General features: G+C 39.5%; 1 protein-coding gene across 1 annotated transcript in view; it reads right to left on the bottom strand.

Moving 5' to 3' along the window:
* The window catches only part of LOC122801562 (peptidoglycan recognition protein 1-like), a 185052-nt gene that overhangs the window by 28697 nt on the left and 140070 nt on the right, over window positions 1-16285 (bottom strand). The window lies entirely within an intron of this gene.

Genomic DNA, 16285 nt, shown 5'->3' on the forward strand with positions numbered 1-16285 from the left:
CTTCAGGAGCAGAGCTGACTTTGATTCCACTGTTCTGAAGAGTCTGTTCCAATGAGTCACCCAGGATTGTAGGTGCTAGGGATGCTGTTCCTACCAGCAAGAATGAAGGTGAGATAGACAACTTAACATAAAGAAGTTATGTACCTACCATAACATTCCATGTTAGTTGTCTTCATCTCGCCTTCTTTCTTGCGTCCCACCCTCTGTCCCCCTGTCCTATTGGACTGAGAGGAGTTCTGGTTTCACTGGCTGAGTGTTCTCTGGTTTGTTTCCTCTACTGACTTAGAGAATATGACAGGTATACTCAACCTATTTGTTTAGACAGGTTTATTCTCTGGCTATGTCTGGGGTTAGCTATTTCAAACGAGATCTGGGTAGCTATCGCTAGGCATCATGGGATAAGGGGTACCCTTGAGCCAGTAAACAGCTCTCGAGCTATAGAAGATGGCTGAGTTGGAGCCGAGGATTAGCTCCAATCCCAACCAGCAAGAACGAAGGCGAGATAGACAACTTAACATCATTACTTACCAACACAGTATCAGTTTGTATGGATTAACAGATTAACACAATTTATACACACAACCACAAAAACAGATAAAATTATTGAAAAACAAAATATTCTGGACTGGATATTTACAAAAGACCCCAGCAAAATTATCCGTGTAAGAATTATGTGAGATAACACTGGAGGTTATGTTAGTATGTGCAATAAGGAAAAATACCAAAATAATATAAACATCAAATATGAAATAGAAATAAAACTAAATTCATTAAAGATACCTACTTAGCTATTCTTAAGCATGGCAACTTGAACCATTAAATTATTATCTTTAGATGAAGCAGTAACTCGGCCCATTAAAACCTTCTTTGCTATATTAGACTGCTTGGCCTCTCAGTTTAGAAAAAGAGACAAATTAAGGTCTGTATCAAGGGTTCACAAGAAATAAAACAGAAATAAAACAGAAATAAAACATGGAAAGTGGCATCAAGAAAAACAACAGCAATCTACAACAATACTGACACTTGTGAAATCTAGCTTAGAAGGCCATCCTAAAAGCTGCTACATTAGTATACAGGAAGATTATAGTGTAAATCCAAAAGAGTTCTAGTGAGCAATCAAGAACCTTATATAACCTAGTAAAAAAAATCCCAGCCTTGTCCTTTCACAGATGAAACAGCCTATAATATAGTTTGCATATTTAATTCATACTATATAAATGTATTCTCATTCAGACCACTGCAGAGTGAACTGGCAGAGGTTCCAGGACTTCCATAGGGGGTATAAATATCAACAGGTCTTTTAATAAACCCAACTCACCAAACGTGATTATATTTGCACAGACAGTGTCAGCACTACCTTGTCACTGACCACAATTACAAATGTTTAAGCCTGCCCTTTTGTAGCTTGATAATGTACCAGTAGAGTATCCTAAATGGCCATCTTGTATGCAGTATCCATACTTAGAACTTATTCCTATCAAACAGTGATAGTCCCTAAACACCAAAAGCATTCCCACATTATCCCATGACATAAATGTGGTAAGTCTCTTGAACAGCAAACTACTGGCTTATATCCATCTTGGCCCCTCTATCAAAAATGCTTAAAACGTGTGTCCGCCTGCAGTTGCTCAAGTACGTAACAGAGCCCAGTTTGGTTTTCACAACACAAAATGTATTTAAGCTGGGCCATAGCACTGAAACAGCTTCATTAAAAAAAAAAAAAAAAAAAAAAAAAACAAGGAGAAATTGTTGCATTGCTATTGTAGACCTATCAAAAGCATTTGATGCAAGTTGTTACTGCTATAACTTAGACTGTAAGAACTGGATCTCAGTGCAAGCATAGTTTAGGCAAGATCCATCATGGTGAAAGCCCCAGCTGTAACTAATCAAGGTCATGAAACCTCAATAAACCCTCCTACACCTTGCTTTAGCCACAAGTCAAATTAAAGAATCAGACTAGCCCACAATTATGAGCTAAACAAAGACATTTTAAATGTGAACAGGACAGCCTTAATAACAATCAGTTGGTCTAAATGTTACTACTGTCAGAGAACACAGTCTGTATACAGAGCGGACAAACTGTCAGCTTCTCAGCAAATAACAGTAGGCATGTCACAAAGATCAGTATTAGGACATTTACCCTAAAGATATTCATAGGTAAAAAGCATACAGCCTCTCACTCACATGGTGTAGTCCTTTAAAAGAGGAGTGTTAGACACATTAATTGCCATCTGCACATGTGAGACAGGCGATTAGTGAATATAAACAGAAATTAAAGCAAAGTTATAGGTAAAGAACTTGGCAGGTTGGGATATCAGTTGGCTGGTGTGTTCCCCAATGTCATTTCCACATAAGAGGTGTTTAAATCCAGTTCTGGACCATGTGAAGCCCTTTGTACATCTATACATTACCACACTCTATTTCCATGGGACCTCTTGTCTGTGAGTAAAGCCAGATTTTTTTGTATTGCCCTATTCTCCTATCCCTATCTCTTCAGATGATCTTCTGACAATGGTACTAAACTCAACACTTCAAGAAAGCCTGTTCAATGGATAACTGCAATACTTTTGTTTGTTAATATTATTCAGGTAATTCAAAAGTTACTATGTAAGTAACAGGGAAGGAAACTTTATTTTCTCAGGATATTTGTATTAGGACAACCTTTTGCATGAACTGGTAACTGTGTATTGCAAGCTGAAAGTAATTTCAAATGGTAACTGTGTATTGCAGACTGAAAGAAATTTCAAATTTGTGGCAAAGATTGTCAGACGCAGCAGAGAGGGACCCGGCCCCTGTAGTCCGGGGACAAAGCCCTTACTTCAGTCTACATGACCCATGTTTGATTAGTGACATGGGTGTTGGAGGGGCCAGGTAAAGGAAGATAGGCTAGAACAGTTGACATCAGCTTGGCCATCCTAGAGGGGAGGGAGACAACATAACCAACCTACCACATCAGTGACACCGACTGGAGAGTCAGTGATCTTATAAACTGTAAAATAGGCCACAGCAAGCTTGATCTGTTAAGCGGAGCATGAGTTGCTAAACTGTAGATGATATGGGTGGACATACTCACATCATTCCCTACCTAGTCAGCTATTGTGAGTCAAATGGCCGGGCACATATGGGAAGGGGTTATAAGGGGTCTGCCTCCATGGGACTAGTACATTTGCTTGCTCCCTGATGTCCTACTCCTATCTGTAGGGGAATGATTGGACTGACTATGCCCCTGTAATGGAAATGATTGAGCTGGAGGGCTCTTACTCAGTTAGGGGATGCCTGGTTCTTACTTCTGAAGGAACAAATGAGTCAACTGACATGGTACTATACTGTACAACTGGATAGTGTACTGATAGCCTGATATCTGCTATGTTTCTTTCTTTCTTTTTTTTCTAGAGGTGGTTTGCTTAACATACCCAGTAGTAGTAGCAAGACTGTCTACTTCTCATGGATAGTTGGGAGGTTTCTCATGTAGCACATCTCCATGAAAAAGATGACTTTTGGCTGTGTGTGAAAACCCTTTCAATAAAATGCTTTGATAGCGTGTGTGTTTCTGAGTAATTTTTCCCCAGTGCACCACAGTGAAATGTCTCTGTGAGTTACCACAAAACCCTTCTTATCTAACATAATCTGCTGTGTACCAAGACTTAGTTCCATATATTTTTAATGCATAGATACACCTCCTCCTTCTCCTCTGAATTCAGACAGAATTGTTCCCTATAACCCTGCTTATCAGTATCCTATGCAACCTAGGATTAATCTACATGCTGCTTTTAGTATTAACTAACTGGGGTTACTAGTGATTATGGTGTCTGAAGCTTCTTGGTTGAATCAGTATATATTATTTACTTACTTCGCTTTGTATTCTTTTGATATCATTGTCCTAATGACGTCTGTTGTTTCTGTCACATTACTACTGTGCCGCAGTGATAAGTTTGTTGTTCATAGTCATAGTAATAAGTGCTGTATCTCTATTAATGAAGCAGCAAAGCAAATATCTTACTAGTGAGACTTATGTTTGGTGTTATAAGTGGATAAAAAGGCCTTATGAGAACTTCATGCAAACATTTTAATCAGAGTTTTTCCCTGTTATATTACTATTCCAGCATTGGTATAATAAAGAAAATAGAGACAGTTAATTGGTACTTCTGAAATTAGTGAGACCAGGAGACATAGATCTAACCCGGGACCATATGAGCCAGTGGTAATCCACCTTAATGTACTACAACCCTTTAGAAATGCCCTAGCTGTATCTACTCAGGGCCATGGCACCTCTTAAACACTCCTACACCTTACCTTAACCACAAGTCAAATTAAACAATAACGGGCTAAATAAATGTATTTTAAATGTAAATAGAACAGCCTTAATAACAAATGAGATCTGTTGGAGACCTGGATTACCTTTAGGAAGCCATTTGTGATAACAATAACAAAAACACAGGTTAAAACTTGCTCCTCTGGCTGTATTATCCACAACTTTAAAGCCTACTGAAATAATAATTCTGGTCTTAGGATAGAAGGCATGAGACTTCTCCTAGTCAGGAAGAATATTCATTCAAGCCTGGACATTAAGAATCCAATATTTAGCATGAAACACTCTACATGGCGTCTTGCTCAACTCCTACCGAGTGACTACATGTTGCAGATGGTAGAGGTGACCTATATCCTTTCCTGTTATCACTCAAAAGCTAGATGAGTTGCTGGCACAAAAATATCAAAATGCATGGAATCTCTAAATTGTCTAGGTCCAAACAAGAACCATCTTCATAGGTCTTTCATCATGATGGATCATGCCAGAACTGTGCCTAAACTGAACCCCCCAGACCAATAGCAATACCGTGCTGGATACCATTCTTACTAAGAGGTCAAATAGAAGTATAAGAACCTTGATCCATCTTAACTCTGTAAGTGAACATTGCCCAGTGTCATCATTCTAGGCTTTGGAACCAAAGTCGGTTTACGTCAAAGGAAGATCTGTCCACATTTCTCAAGCAGCCATACTGGCTGTTGAGCTTAAAACTATAAGCTAGACCATGGTTTTGCTAGAACGTTATATAGCTAAAGGTCTGACTGACTTCATTAATATCTTAAGTAATATTAGAGACAAGCTACTTCTTCTAATAGGTGAGGAAGCTATAAAGGTATAATTGTTTATGGCTAACTAGCTCCTTGGAATACAAGCTTACAAGAAGAAGTAAGTATGTAATGCATGCTGTCTTGTAGATTTTACATAAAATTGGCATATTTTAGAACTACAAAAAAGTGTAATGCTGTATTATGGTATGTAGGTCATCAAATATTGTAATGTCTGGCTTCAGGAAGTGGGGCTATCATAAAGGTTAAGGTGTTTACCTCACAGATGCAAAGTACAGGGTTTGATTGTAACCTTTGGGGGAAACTGACTAGGCATAAAATAACCCATAAGGGAAAAGAGGGGGCGAAAGCGAATACCATCATGGAAATATCGAATAGAGAAAACTATAAAGCAACTAAGACAAGAAGTGTCATTGTTAGAAGATTATAGAAGAAGAAATAGATCAACAAAAATACTAAGAAAGATTGATGTGATAAAAAGCAATGCGCAGTATTAGAACAGACCAGGATCTATTACGCACTACTGGAGATAACAAACTAAAAATTTCAAAACAGGCGGAAAGACTTAGAAGATACAAAGATACATATAAGGGAAAAGCACAAAATAAACAATTTATTGATGACCCAAAAAAGTTTTATAGAGAATTGGGAAATAAGGTAAAAGGAATTGAAAGCATGCCAAAAAAGAGGAAGTAGATACATTCTGGAGAAGTATCTATGAAGATCCTGTGGAACATAACAAAGATGCTAAATGAATAGAAGAAGTAAAAGAGAGAATAAGAAGTTTAAAGGTGCAGGATATGAAATGGGATGAAATAACAGCCAGAGAGATTGAAACAAAGTTGAGAAAAGCCTCTAACTGGAAAACCCCAGGCCCAGATGCAGTACCTAACTTTTGGCTTAAAGTATTAACTTCTTTGCACGAGGATTTAGCCATGAGTAAGAACTATTTATATACACACCCCGAACACACATCACACTGGTTAGCAACAGGAAAAACAATGCTCTTACTTAAGAGCGAACCTGCAAGCTACCTTAAAAAATTATAGACCAATAATTTGTCTTCCAATGACGTATAAACTATACACGGGAATTGACACCAATATACTCATTTAGAAGAAATCTCAATTATGGCAGTAGAACAAAAGGGCAATAAAAGAAAGTCATATGGAACAAAGGATCATTTGTTGTTAAACAAAGTTATAGTGGAGAACTGTAAGAAGGGGGAAGAATCTAAGTATAGGTTAATAGGTTCATAGGTTCATACTAGGCTATCTGCCCTGGGGCATTTATAAGCCTAGCCCGATTGTGTTTGGCTTATGCCACCCCTTGATATGAGTATACTGTGCCCTTTTTAAAGTTTAGTTTACTGTGCCTCTGTCTAATAGTGACACGGAAGTAATCTCCGGGACAAACCTACGATCCCCCATCCACTCTTCAAGATTCTTCTTGAAGAGAGTCAGTGAGGTGCTCTGCCTAACATGAACTGGAATTCTATTTCAGAGCGAAGGGAGCCTCTGGGTTATGAATCTGTCCCTCCAGCATGTTCTATTTATTTCTGTGCTGAGGTTCAAGTCCCTCAAGCGCATGGCTCTAAGGGATTTAGATTTACTGAGGTGGAGCATGTCCATTAACTCTGGGTTGGACATAGCTTTATATGTCAGGCATAGATCGCCTCGAAGTAGATGGTATGCAACTGAGTAGAGCTGGAGTTTTTTTAACCGAGCAGCATATGGCATCTGTTTGAGTCCCTTGATCCTCCTGGTGAGGTACTTTTGGGGTCTTTCTAATTGCTGCAGGTGTCGGGTAAGGTACATCCCAAAGGGGGCATTGTATTCTATGATGGGCCTGATGAGGGATGAATAAAGGGGCACAATTACCTCTCTTGATCTAGATGTGAATCCTTTCATGATGAGGTGGGCTATGTAGGTCTTTCTAACCACTTTGGCAATGTGGTTGTCAAAGGAGAGATTGCTATCAACTTGGGTCCCCAGATCCCTAATTACTTTCTCTGTACTTAATGGGTTGCCACCTATGTGGTAATTTGTGGGCACATTTTTTTTGCCAAAGGGTATGACTATACACTTTTTGGCATTTAGCTTTAGACCGTGGCTCTGGCACCAGTTATCTGTCTCTGCGAGACCTTTTTGAAGGATGTTTGTGTCAGCTGGCGAGTTGATTATGGCGCCCAGTTTGCAGTCATCTGCGGACTTGGTAAGCCATAGTCCTCCCACGTTGGCCTGTACCTCAGAAAAGTAAATACCGAACAAGAGAGGTCCCAGGACAGAACCTTGTGGGATGCCACTTGTGACCGGTTTCAAGTCTGACATGGCTCCAGCAACTCTGACTCTGTGGGTTCTGTCTTTGAGCCAGTTTGCGACCCATCTTGTGACATAGGGGTTTATATTTAGGCTGGATAGCTTATCTATGATGCCCGTGGGGTATTGTGTCAAATGCCTTTGCGAGGTCCAGATAGGCTGTGTGGACTACCTTCCCTTCATCTATGGCCTTGGTGACTGTTTCGAAGAAGTCGACCAGGTTCAAAAGGCAGGATCTGCCCTTGACGAAGCCAAATTGGGTATGATCTAGTGTCTGTAGGTCCCCAACGTCTTTGTTTACGAGTTCCATGATGATCCTCTCCATAGCCTTGCAGACTAGGCTAGTCAGGCTTATGGGGCAATAGTTTCCAGGGTCCGCAGAGGCGCCACCTTTGTGGAGTGGGACCACTGTTGCTGTACGCCATTCTTTGGGCACATATCCTGTAGTGAGGCTGAGATTGTACAGCAGTTTTACTTGAGGGATTAGTTATTTTTGGAGTTCATGTAGGACGCAACCCAGGACGCCATCTGGTCCCATGGAAGCAGTGTTTTTTGCTTTGGAGAGGGCGGCCTTCACCTGAGCATCAGAGATGTTTGGGAGGCTGCACTCTGCCGGGATAGATACTTGCTCTTTTGGGGGGAGGGGGGGAGAAGTTTGCACTGAACCTGTCTGCCAGGATATGGGCAATGTCTGTGAGTTCAGTGTATTTTTTGTCATTTAGAATCAACTCAGAACAAGTCTGGGAGTTGCATCCCAGGTTCCTAACATAACTGAAAAAAGCCTTATGATTGTCTTTAGTGTCCTGTGCAATTTTTCTCTCGAAGCTGGCCTTGGAGGATTTTATGAGGGATCGTAATGTTTTGCTAGTACTGATCAGAGATGCCTTCCCTTTTAGGGATTTTGCTCTATCATGTAGTAGCTTCCTCCTTCTGTTGTACAGTTTATTTATGGCTGGGGTCCACCAGACTGGACGCATGCCTTTGGATGATTGGGTCTTGATTTTGTTTGGGATAGCATGATCCATGCATTCCTGGGGATGTCCATAGAATGCATTTATATAGGATTCTGCAGTTTGGGCCATGGTTTCCACTGGCCCTGGGGCCTTGAAGGATTCTACTTCGGTTTTGAGAAGTGTGAAGTTCGCTTTTGAGAAGTTTTTCACTGTGGTTTTCTGGGCTGGGGGTGGGGTCGGGATGTGGATATCCAGTGAAATTAATTTATGGTCTGATCTTACCAATGAGAGACATACTTCTGGTATGGAGCATAGAGTCCCCATGTTGGTAATGATCAGGTCTAGTATATTTTCCCCTCTTGTGGGAGTGGTGACTAGTTGTTCCATAGCATTTGAGTTTATAAATTCCAGGAACCTTTGGGCTAAGGTGCTTGGACTTGAGTAATGCTCCCAGTCTATGTTTGGGTAGTTGAAGTCACCCAATATAATGGTGTTCGGAGAGATCTTCATGTTCTCCAATGTTTTCAGGAAAGCCGAGTGGGATTCCTGACTTTGAGAGGGTGGTCTGTAGGATGCTATAAACTGAAAAGCAGTCTTGCCCACTGTCAGTTGCACATGGATGGTCTCCGATACTTCATGCAATGCCACTAACCTGGAAGTATGGATATCCTTGATAAATATGGAAACTCCCCCTCCTTTTGTGGTTCGTTCTGGGTTTTGGGGCCGAAAAGCATGATATGAGGTATAACCTGGTAGTGCTGGGGTGCTCTCTGGAGCCTTGAACCAGGTTTCTGTCACTGCACAGATATCGATGTTCTCCATACTGAGGAGAGCTTCGAGTGCATGCATCTTGAGGTTAAGACTTCTGGCGTTTAGCAGCATTACCCTTAGTTTCTTGTTCCTTGTGCTGTCTATGGAGGTGGGTTTGACTTTTGAGCCTTGCCTAAAAAAGGTACTATGGGGGTGGCAAGAGCCTTTGCTAATATCCAAAAGCCCATGGGTGACAGGTGCAAGCCATCCCTAGTGAAGCAACGTGGCTTGTCGAGCATGTCATCCCAGGCTGACAGACACTGGATCCCCTTTGAATGACACCAACATTTTAGCCAATTGTTAAAATCAATCATTTTGTCTTTATACTGTGGCATCATTCTAGGTGAGGGTAAGATGCTGCTCAAGTTCAGGTTCATACCGGCCTGGGCTACATGATCAGAGAGCTCCTCTATGTCTCTTTTCATGTAGTCAAGGGAGGTACATCTCAGGTCATTCACGCCAGCATGTACAATGACTGAGTCATATTTGCATTTGCTTTGGAGTGACTTGAGTGCTTGCGTTATGTGGCAGATCCTAGCACCCGAAAGGCAGCTCACTGTGACCTTCTCTTTATTCAGCCTGGTGAGCAGGACGTCAGTGTGTCTGACAATAGAGTCACCTATTACAAGAGTATCAGGTGTGTTATTCAGCCTTAAGGGCTGTGACTGCTTGGCACACTGACTTTGTGTGCTATGTGTTGTACGTGTTTTGTTTTAGGGTAGCGTTTGCTTGGATATCTGCTTTGGAGGTCTCCGTTGCTTAGATATATTTTTATTTAGAGCCTCCAAGTATGTTTTTGTGTTTTTATGTGTTTGGTTCGCTGTTGTGGTGGGACTATGTGATACTGGAATTGTGTTGTGTGAGGTTACCTTCTCCTCCTGACTGGTTACACCAGTTTTGAGATGAGAGAGCTCAGCCACCAGTTTGGCTATATGGTTGCATCTCTCACATATATTTAAACCTGTTTGGAGAAGGAGAGGGTTGTCCGTGTACATGAGACAGTTGTAACATTGCCTCAAAATTCCCAGATTCACCAGCTGGACTGGAGAGGAAACCATTGACTGACCTTTGGACATGCTAGAGTAATATAGGGAACTGAATTAAAATGGACCAATAGGGGACAAGGTAATCATAGAGAGTATAAGAGTAAGTAGTGCTTATGGTTTATTAGTGCTAACTTGTAAGATTACTTATTTGGACCAGTGAGGGGCCTTAGAATGGGAATATGGTGTTTAATTTGAGAGATAGAGCAGTTCTAAGGGAAAAAGTGAAGAGCAGACTTTGTGGAGCCAGTTTAAACCCAATTAGGTGGCGCTGCCCGATGTTGCGCTATGCGCAAAAATGCGCAAAAACGCGCAAAAGAGGGTTTTAAGAGAGGGAGATCAAGGAGTTTGGAATTGACCCAAAATGGCCAATAAAACTACAGTTTTAAGGCAGTAACCACTCCCACAGGGGCAGGCAGGCTGCTCAATGTTTATCACTGCCACTGATGAACACAGAGACTTCCCTTTAGCCCAAGCAAACAATGGCCTCCAAGAAACTTACAAACAGTTCAGAACAGCAAATCTGTAACTGAACTTTTTTAAATCTCAAAAAAGTGGGAAAAAAGCAAGATTTTTTTGTTTTTTTGTTTTGTTAAGGAAAGCAGAGGTTCACAAGTATCAACAAGTTAGAACAGTGCAGTAAATGACCCCACACTTGAGTGCTAGGCCAGAGACAGATAAAATGCAAGTTTAAAAAAAAAACAATTTTAAAAATAAGTGCAAGCAGGAAATTCAGTAATCAGCTCTAGGTTGTGTTCTAAATACAGTTACCAACACAGAAATCAAGTTTAACAAGCCAGAAAATGCTCAAAGGTAGGTGGCAATGCAGAAAAACTTAACAAATAATCTGAAGCAAAATACTTAAACTCTCAAAAGTGGCTCCTTTCTTCTCTCAGCATTTTCTCCTCTTGGTGGGTGCTTCACCAACAGCCAACAAGTCTGAAAAGATGCCAAAACCATGGGGCAATCAGGTTTTAAGAGAGGGAGATCAAGGAGTTTGGAACTAACCCAAAATGGCCAATAAAACTACAGTTTCAAGGCAGTAACCACTCCCACAGGGGCAGGCAGGCTGCTCAATGTTTATCACTGCCACTTATGAACACAGAGACTTCCCTTTAGCCCAAGCAAACAATGGCCTCCAAGAAACTTACAAACAGTTCAGAACAGCAAATCTGTAACTGAACTTTTTTAAATCTCAGAAAAGTAGGAAAAAAAGCAAGATTTTTTTTTTTGTTTTTTTAAGGAAAGCAGAGGTTCACAAGTATCAACAAGTTAGAACAGTGCAGTAAATGACCCCACACTTGAGTGCTAGGCCAGAGACAGATAAAATGCAAGTTTTAAGAAAAAAAATGATTTTAAAAATAAGTGCAGGCATGAAATTCAGTAATCAGCTCTAGGTTGTGTTCTAAATACAGTTACCAACACAGAAATCAAGTTTAACAAGCCAGAAAATGCTCAAAAGTAGGTGGCAATGCAGAAAAAAGTATGGCATGAATTGACTACAAAAAGCATTTGATAGTATCCCACATTCATGGATAAAAGAGTGTTTAAAAATGTATAAGATACACCCTACACTGATTGACTACATTACAGTAACCATGAAACTGTGGCAGTCCACCTTGCAATTAAGTCATGATAAAGGACAGATTATTATCCCAGGGATAAAAATTCAAAGGGGGATATTCCAGGGTGACCCTTTGTCACCATTGCTATTCTGCCTTGCCATTAATCCATTAAGCTGTTTACTTAACAGCTTAGGCTATGGTTACAATTCGGCTCCTAGAAAACAACAATGTCTAATGACTTTTCATCTTCTTTTTGTCTATGATTTAAAACTGTATAGCTCATCAGATGAGGAACTGAAAGCATAGCTGCAGGTTGTCAAAACTTTTTCAGATGATATTGGAATGTCATTTGGTCTTGATAAATGTGCAAAAGCAACCTTTAAAAAAGGAAAACTGCAGCGCCAGGAAAACATCAGTTTGGAACAAGAATGTGATATAAAAGAACTTGAGCAAGAGAGAGTTTATAAATACTTGGGAACTGATGAAGGATCAGCAATAAAACATGAACAAATGCGAATAAAACTCAGTAAGGAGTACTTTAGAAGACTTAAATTAATCCTGAAAACAGCAATGACATCTAGGAACAAGATCCAAGCTATAAATCAATTTGCTCTTTTCCTAACTTATAATTTTGGAGTGACTGACTGGCCCCAAAAAGTGATGGACAGACTGGATATTAAAACAAGAAGGATGATTCATGCTTACCAAATGATTTATAAAAATCAGTGTATACCAAGATTATATATTTCCTGTTCTGAAGGAGGGATGGGCCTCCTTGAAACTGATTACATGTATAGATTTGCAATTGTGGGACTCCACATATATTTACTGACCTCACAAGATCCAAATGTAGTGAAAGTTTTGAAACATGAGGAGAATAAATCTAAGATGACGTCTCTGCTTGGCAGAAGCATATCGATGTCAAGCAGGAATGGAAATCAAACCAGAACTGGATTAAAACCAGGCAGCAACTGAATGTGCTAAAAAAACAAAATAAGAATATAAGGTGAAGGACCAGATGAGAAGGCAAGAGATGTGGAAAAAACATAAATATAGTTGCAAGTATAGAAAACTTCTGGAAGAGCCTGATGTTGATCAATAACAAATTCAGGAATGGTTAAGGAGAGGCGAATTCAAACCAAGAAATGAAAGGTTAATATTGGCAGCCCAAGATAGTGGGATACGTACACACTGGTTTACAAAGTCCATTGAACATGTGGGAGAAACAGATATATGAAGATTTTGTAAAACCGAATTGGAAACAGTCACACACCTTGTTGCTGGTTGTGATGCACTAATGGCAGAGGGACTGTATACTGAAAGACATAATAATGTGGCGAGACTGTTACACTGGAGATTGTGCAAATATTATGGTATCAAAGTGGCTGAAAAACACTGGAAGCATGAGTCACAAAGAATCATAGAAAATGATGAAGTTCATATCACATGGGATCACCCAATACCAGCAGTTCAAAAGATAGATGCTAGAAAACCAGATATAGTGGTGCAAGAAAAGAAGACACAAGTAGCATTGATCATTGAAATCACCACACCCAGTGACTACAGTGTCTTGTGTACAGAGAGACACAAATTCATAAAATACCTGGATCTGTAGGCAGAAACGAGAGCCATGTGGAAGAAAGATACCCAGCCAGTTCCAATAGTAGTAGGAGCAACGGGTCTTATAAAAAAGAATTTACAACCGTATTTAGATATGTTACCAATTTATGTAACACCATACGAATTGCAGGAGGAGTCATTACTGGGCACATTGTGGGTGCTGGGAAGAGCACTTGTGGCTGACATCAAAGAGTGAAACAATACTAATTTCATGAACTTTAATTGCACTTTGACGGAGGAATGGGGTCCATTCCCATCATGGTATTAGAAACCCAAAAGACTTGGCGAAATTAAAAACAGCAGATAGCCTAGTACTTACCCATGAACCTATAAATCATACAATACACCTTCCAGAAGCCATCACAGCAAACATCTTCTGAAAGCTGGTAGCTAATTCACAGTTTCCAAAGATGATCAATGTGCAGCAACATATTTCACCCTGCACAGTAATCCAAGGAAAGTTCTTCTGCCTGCCTGTGGATTGATGCAGAGGAGACACATTATATGGAAGATTCAGAAAAGCTGCATTGAAAAAGTGCACACCATCATCAGCTGTGAAATGTAAACCAGTTACCTGAACTCAGTGCTTGTTATAAAGGCTTCTGGCTCAAACCTACTCCTACTTCTAATGAAACAGGACTGTTCTTCCCTATGAATTTTATTATAAGCCAATAGTGCAAATGTGAGCAGATTGTCACTTACTAACCATAACTCCAACTACATTAATATTAAGAGTAGTAGTTTTCAAAATTCAATCTAATAAGCATGGTCTCCTAGAAGTAATATCAATCCCAAAAGGAATATATCTTAATTGAGACACACCATATGTGTACAGCATTATGGAGAGACTATAATTATCACAAGCTTGCTTCCATTCCATACCTGGATTTCATAAAGCAAATAGGTCTTATGTTAGATGTGAACCAATATATTGCTTCTTCAGCCACTGTGATGCTTTTGTACACTTTGCGGGGCATAGCTCTCAACTGTCCAGATTTTCACAGAATGTAGAGATTTGTACCTCATATTTTTAGTCTGTTCCTCATCATATTTGTTATTTTCTGGCTAATCACTAAGGATAGAAGTCATTAAATAATGATATACATTTGAGTTGTATACTCAATGTCCTTCAAAAAATGTGTGGTAGCACAAATACCAGTATTTTAGCAATGTTCTAAGTTTATAACAGCTATATCTAATATCTGCCCCTGTTTTGGGGTCTTTGTCCCCCCGTTATTTTAGGCTTTGTCCACATTTCTTGTGCTAAGAGGTTGACAGGTATGCTGCAGGGTAATCCATGTTCTTCTTTCATTTAACTGGACATGCTTTGTAAATACATTTTGTACACACAGGGATAGTGCTGTTAAGTTTTCTTTGTATCATGTACTTGCCTTGTGGGTCTGACCATGGCTAAAAAGGGTCTTTAGGTCAGCTTGGCTACCCAGTTAATAAATAAATAAGTATACAAAAGGGGAGACAATTTATGGAACAGGACTATGTCACATAAAAATGGAGGAGATGAGGAAAATCGGCCACATGGAACACTGTAAACGGTAGTATAATCCATAGAGATGTTACATATTAAACCTTTCAGTAAGGGGAACAGTATACTGATTAGGCAAAGTATAATTTATTATTACTGTATTATGTTATTTCTGTGGATCTGTTCAGATTTTATGTACTACGTACAAGAGAGGCTTTCATCATCAGTGGGTGACCACACTTGCTGCCTTTTACTCTTCCTTCTCATCAGCTTCTGAATTCCCTTGAATCATTCTTAAGCTCATATGCGAGTGCCATTTAAAGTGATTGACACTGTCACTCTTCAAGAAACGTATGAGACTGGCATCAGTGTAGCTTTGATTTTCTTTTTTACTTATTACTGAAGGAAATATTAAAGGATAATTACAATTATCACTTCTGCTACATACATTTTGTCCAGGTACCGTCATGTGATGTCTTAATATCTTGAGTATAAAGTCAAAATTATCTCCATAAAAACAGACTGTGATGCCATAAACAAAAATGCAGCTGTAGAGAGATAACATAGATTTGAAGTCAGAACATTGTTCATGTTACAGATGAAAAAAGACAATCACATATAAAGTGATTATAAGCAAAGCCATCAATCTGATCTCCGAGTGCCTTCAGTATGAAGCGAGATATATCATTTTCAAAAAAAAAAAAGCAGTTAATTAAAACCACCCTGGAATTGAAGGTATGGCTTTAATTTAAGGTACTGATTACATGAACATGTCTTTTTTCTACTTCTGAAGTGGATGGCTGAAAGGGGAGACTCAGGAAGTTGGGATTTCATTGCTCTAGAAAGTGATCCGACTACAGAATGACAGTAAGCTCTGCATAAAAAATATACAGCTGTGAAATATGGGGTAGGAAACAACCTGAAATATTTAATTAAGTGTATATTTTAAAAGTGTTGTTAGTGTTGTGCAGACTGAATAAGTAACTTGCAAGCCTTCAGCTTACCTTTCAACCTATTAGAGCAAGAAATCTAGACAAAGCCATAAATAATGGGGGGGACAAAGGCCCAAAAACAGAGATACTTTTTAAATATTGCTCTTAAAGACTTACAAAGTTGATAGAATAACACATTTTGCATTGGCAATAATTTTCTGAAGGGTATAAAGTCCAAAACTCAAAGGCTGCCATTATTTGCTAATTTCAACCCTGAATAACTTGTCAATGATTTTCAAAAAAAAAAACACAATTTTATGAGAAACAGACCAAAAATATGAGGCAAAAATCTGGACTTTCTGCGAAAATCTGTACAGTTGAGAGGTATGACTTCATCATCTTAGTAAATTCCTCTGTATACTGGAGAAGAGTTACATCAAGCAGTGAGTGGTCTCAGACGATCCTAAAAC

The sequence above is a fragment of the Protopterus annectens genome, chromosome 1.part0 (genome assembly GCF_019279795.1).
Source record: "Protopterus annectens isolate FY-2018-M chromosome 1.part0, PAN1.0, whole genome shotgun sequence".
In the NCBI taxonomy this organism is placed as follows: domain Eukaryota; kingdom Metazoa; phylum Chordata; order Ceratodontiformes; family Protopteridae; genus Protopterus; species Protopterus annectens.